General features: G+C 42.6%; 1 long non-coding RNA gene across 1 annotated transcript; it reads right to left on the minus strand.

The window, feature by feature from the left end:
- Nucleotides 1-748: 748 nt before the first annotated feature.
- On the minus strand, nt 749-1,212 carry LOC134815884 (uncharacterized). The gene is made up of 2 exons (XR_010160323.1): nt 929-1,212; nt 749-831 (listed from the first exon to the last, which is right to left on the minus strand). It is a non-coding gene; the product is annotated as an uncharacterized LOC134815884 (long non-coding RNA).
- Between the last annotated feature and the right edge of the window lie 4,053 nt (nt 1,213-5,265).

Here is a 5,265-nt window from a genome sequence, read left to right on the forward strand (position 1 = left end):
ACAGCAAAACCATACTAGTCTTATCGGCAGTTCAACTAATAAAAATAGCTCACCAGGTACTTGTTGCCACCGTTGTACTGGCAGCCGTTTTACTGACAGGGAATAGGGTATCATGAACTGTTTGTCTGGAAAAATACAATGTAGCGGAAGAGTTGAATGATGCTTCGCATTTTCCTGAAAAATATATCTGTTGCTGTTTTTACAAAGGAACACCACATGACATGGACAGCTATCTCCAAATTAAGAACTAACAGCCTCAATGAATGTGCGTACAGTAAATTGAATTAGATATGAAGCTGAATAGGGGGGGGGGGGGATAACATTTTTTGTTGTTAACTTTTAGAGGGAGACGGGACAGAAACGGAGGATAACACGGGAATAGGGAGAGGGAGATATGGGAAGGGAGTCGAGAAGGAAAGGCAGGATGAAGAAAAGAAAACAAGATGCAGGCTGTGTCAAGAATTTCCGTCCGGAGGACGAACCTCAGAAACAGCGAACAATAGTATTATAAAGATCTATGGTATAACGAAAGCAGCACCAAGGGAAGATACATTATCGCATAAGAAGAGCATTTTAAAGAGATTTGCAAAAACCAAGAAAGCTACTCCAGACTCTTCAAAGGAAGATTCATCATCGCCTAACAAGGGTATTTTGAAGAGCTCTGCAAAAATCAAGAGGGGCTCTTAAAATGTGTTATACCTTGATTAGAGTGGAAATGTATTTATATTCCTCTCTTTTATTGCACCCGACCATATTACCTGGTCCCGGAAGGTGTTGAAGTGGGCCACAGTAATCCTTGGCCTCTCGTCATGATCAGCGTATCAAGCCAACCTGAGGATTGATTATTGTAGTTTCACTCTGCCCTTGCAATCCCAATAAAAGTTGCAAGCCGATACTGCCTAATAAGATAAAATTTCAAAAAACACACCTTTGAATATCCGACAAGTCTGTGTCAAGGGTAAATCCAGCAGCAATGTTTGTGAGGGTCAGCATTGTCCCTCTGCATGGTGGTCCTGATCCTGCAGGGTGCTTCTTCGTAGCACTGTCCACTTTGCAACTCTTGCACCTCCACTTGGAGTCTAAAAATTTAGAGGGATGGTGTGGAGGATCCCCAAAAAACCCGGCAGCACGCTTCGTCTCGTTCAGTAAAGCTGCTATAGCTTTTATGATTCCTGGATAAATGTGTATGACTGCGACTTGGCTAGATGTGATTTTAAACATAGAACACAGATTGGAATTATCTAGCATAAATGTAAAATTGAAAGTATTTTGAAGCTTTGCACCACACCTTCCGCATCTGTGCTCCAGCGTGTGTCAGGGTTATCGAACCAGTATGACACCATGTTCTCGGAGAGCGTATTGATGACAGCCTGCATTTCCTGCAGGACGTCATCGACATCTTTCGAATGGCGCTGTGGAACGGTTGCAGTTAAATTACAAATTTCTGGGGCTTCATTATCTAAATACAGGGCATTATTATTGGCCAAATCATACTTCATTAAATGATTTCATGAAAACTTTTGAACATGTAGCATGCTGGACTAGCACGGCGTACTAACCTCCCATGTTTTCCTCGTCCTTACTACCTCCTGTCACCGGCAATGGGATGTTGTTTAGCGCCGGGACCTGGGGTGTGACCTGTGGGGAAGAAATTTCTGCCTGTTCGGGTTTATCCTGGGTTATCGTTTTATCTCCTGTTGATGTGTTCTCCTCCTCTTCCTGTCTCAGGGTTGCCTTCAACGCTTTGATGTTGGCGTCCGGGGCTACGAATCCTGAGATTCCTGGTACTTTGGGATGTCCCCACATCGGGACATACAAACCTATTGGAGACAGCCAGTTTTTGTTCTTGAGCCACTGGATAGCTTCCTCATCAAGTTCCAGGTAGACATGCCAGCTTGTCTCCTTGTCCCCTTCTGGTCTCCATGCCTTCCTAGAAATTTGAACCTGGTTTTGTGTTAGTGACCCGAAGGTCCCTGCTACGAAGTGCTCGTGTAACTTGGGCAGTAGAGGTGCTGCCACTCCTGGAAGTGTTGTATAAATTTCTGTACCTGGTGGTTTTTCTCCTGGAAGATAAGCTTCATAACCTTTAATTTTAATGATTCCACTTTTGACTTTTGTAGAATGAACCTGCTCATGCTGCTTGGTTGCAGAAAATTACCATTTCCCTGTGTTTCAGCTTGGTACCTCCATGAGCTAAGTGCTCGCCTGTCTGACCTGATTTTGCTGCCTGTGCTATGTGTTCTGCAACACCGAACTGTATTGTCCATTGGTCCTCACGCGTCATCTCCGCTTTATCACTCCTAACGACTCTGACTTCATACTTGTCAGCGTCTTTTCCTGTCATCCTGGCGTACGTGGCGTGTACTTGGTGTTGAAGGTCCTGGATATTGTATACTGGGGGGTTACTGGGTTTGGAGGCTGGCTCCTTTCCTCTCGGATCCTTACCCTGGGTTTGAGTTTGGAGCCTAGCTGGTTTGTAGTAAGGTACCTTTTGGTACCCACCACTAGCAGTTTTAACTACGTTTACCTGTCCCTTTGATACCTTAAAGGCTGTGTTAGCCCTCCTGTCTCTGCTTGTTCCTGTGGCCCTGTGCCTCTGTACTTCCCTGCCTGTTTCCCGAGGTTTACTGGGGCGGTGTTTGCCATCCTTTCCTGCTGTGATCCACGATGTAAGGACTCTCTACCATCGGGGTTTCTGCGGCTCACACGAGCAGTGGCAGTCCCATTCGCTACGTTTCGGCATGCCAGAGTCATGTTGTCATATTCAGGATGACCAACAGGATATGGCTGCTGGCATGCCTTGACGAACTCCTTGAATAATCCTGCATCACTTGGTGAACATGATGAGGGTTGGTGTACGGATTCCCTATGTGGGTTCCCACCGTTATCATGGTCTGATGCATGATCTGGACTGTGTTGTAGTAGTCCGCTACCGTCAACTTCTTCTTCTGCGGGTTATTTAGTTTTAGAGAGTCAAGCGGGAATATTTGGACAAAAAGGTATAAATTGAACTTTTCTCTTAATATGGAATTGAGTAATAACTATGTTTTACAAACAACGAGAAATTAACTGTTCGTGTCTGTACCTGGAACTGTAGGGAGAACTTGCTGAGCGATGAGTCTGACTCACAATCTCGCATGAATCTTGAACAGGGTATTTTAAAGAGCTCTGCAAAAACCAAGAAAGCTACTCCAGACTCTTCGAAGGAAGATTCATCATCGCCTAATGAGGGTATTTTGAAGATCTCTGCAAAAACCAAGAAATCAGCAACAAGCAGTTCTACGAATCCCCTAAAAAGACCTTTGAAAAGAAAACCTCCGCCACGAGAGCCCCCCAAATCAATGCAGGTGATCAAGAACCCCAAAGGACGACCAAAGTTAAGACGAGAAGAAATCTCGAAGCAAATAGAAGCTGGTAGGGTCCTCATCGACCAGTTTTCTGCACAGATACGAGAAAAGAACTCCTCATTGTCACTAAAAATGAAGGATATCGAAGAGGTAATGGTAAAAAACGGATTACCAAAATATCAGGCCCAATACCAAAACATATACAACGTTTTTTGCGTCAGAAATGGTGCTTGTCATGAAGAAAGTCCTCGAATCTCACGAAGAGAGCCTATTATTACAAGCAACTATCGTGCGTAAAAGGAAAAGGGCAGAAAATACCCGAAAGACGTCCCATATTGTTTCGTTGAATGAAGAGTCTACCAGCTCAGCGACTGAAATTGTTGATCTCTGCCCTGCTAGTCCACCAAAAGTTGCAAAAGTTCAACTTACCCTCCAGACCTTCACACCACCAGATACATTATTCAAGCGTCAGCTGTCACATGCGTTTCTGTCGTTGTTTGTTGCAACCGTGGACACGTTTATGGAGATGATAACTCGCTTTTTACCACAGCCCAGGCCCACCTTAATTTTAGTGTTTTGCCAGTATCAAAGAAGTCTGACCAGCGAATCCGCCTGAACCATAACCATAACCTTACCCCTACCCCAACCACTTCGAGATGTTCCTGTGGTTTTTGTTTTATACTGAGAGATTAGTGTTTTTGTTTTATACTGAGAGATTAGTCAACTTCCCCTTTTTGATTGTCTAAATTCTAATTTGTATATTCTTTTATTTGGAAGAGAATCATTCATCATTATACTTTATAGTATATTTTTATATACTTCAACCTAACATTCGCTTTTCATTGATTCGACTGCGTGATAATAAATTATCATTTATTCTGATATGATAATCTCTACTGTATGCAATTCTCAAAGCCAAAAAAGCCTCAGCGGTCATCGCTCATCTACCATCTTCGAGATCATTCATTTTGATGATCAATCATCGCTGAAGCTTTAACTTTTAAGACAATACAAATTGATAAATTGTGACCCCAATAAATACTCCATTTCAATTATAAGCAATTAAATTTCAAACTTTCATTTCAATACACGAGGTTTTGTAAGAAACGCGGCAAAAAACAGTGCCATACACGGTGTCACATTAAATCTTGTTGTATTTGTTACGCGCGAAAACATGTTAGCCATAACATCTATGGCTAGCATCCACCGTGACAGCACGCGCAACTGGACTAAATGTGATGACGCGCACGAGCCATAAGGAGCTACTTATCGCTTGGTTGACCGAGCGATAAGTCTTATCGCTCGTGCGCGGCACCCGACTACCATGAGCCTTACCGACATGGAAATAATGAAGATAGATTGGTCAAATGATGATATTTTAGGGTGGTTCTTATCTGAGAAATACAAAGCTGTCCAGAATACTACCTATGGTAAATTGGCATTGAGGTGTCCTGCAGAACTTGACATACCTGCAGCGATAGTTGAGCTACGTAACTTCACTGCTAAAATAATCAATGAGGTTGAAATTGAAACAGCTAGAAAAGCATCAGAGGGGGATAACAAGAAGGCGTTACAAGCGTCTCTTCAACTTGCTGAACAGGTACTTACCCTAAAATGTAAACAAACAAGTACCACCCCTTCAACCTGCTGAACAGGTACTTACCATAAAATGTAAACAAACAAGTATCACCTCTTCAACCTGCTGAACAGGTACTTACTATTAAAGTAAACAAACAAGTATCACCTCCCCGCCAGTATCCACATCTATTAGTATAACCTTTAAACTATACATTATTTTTAAATGACCCTAAGAAGTTTGTATTTCTTTTTATGATCCCAATATTAAAATTATTATTGCGGAGAGGGACGAGTTATAACACTATTATATTTAGTGTCATGACAGGTACTGCTGTAACTT

This window comes from Bolinopsis microptera, chromosome 5 (assembly GCF_026151205.1).
Source record: "Bolinopsis microptera isolate Bmic1 chromosome 5, MBARI_Bmic_1.0, whole genome shotgun sequence".
NCBI classification, from domain to species: domain Eukaryota; kingdom Metazoa; phylum Ctenophora; class Tentaculata; order Lobata; family Bolinopsidae; genus Bolinopsis; species Bolinopsis microptera.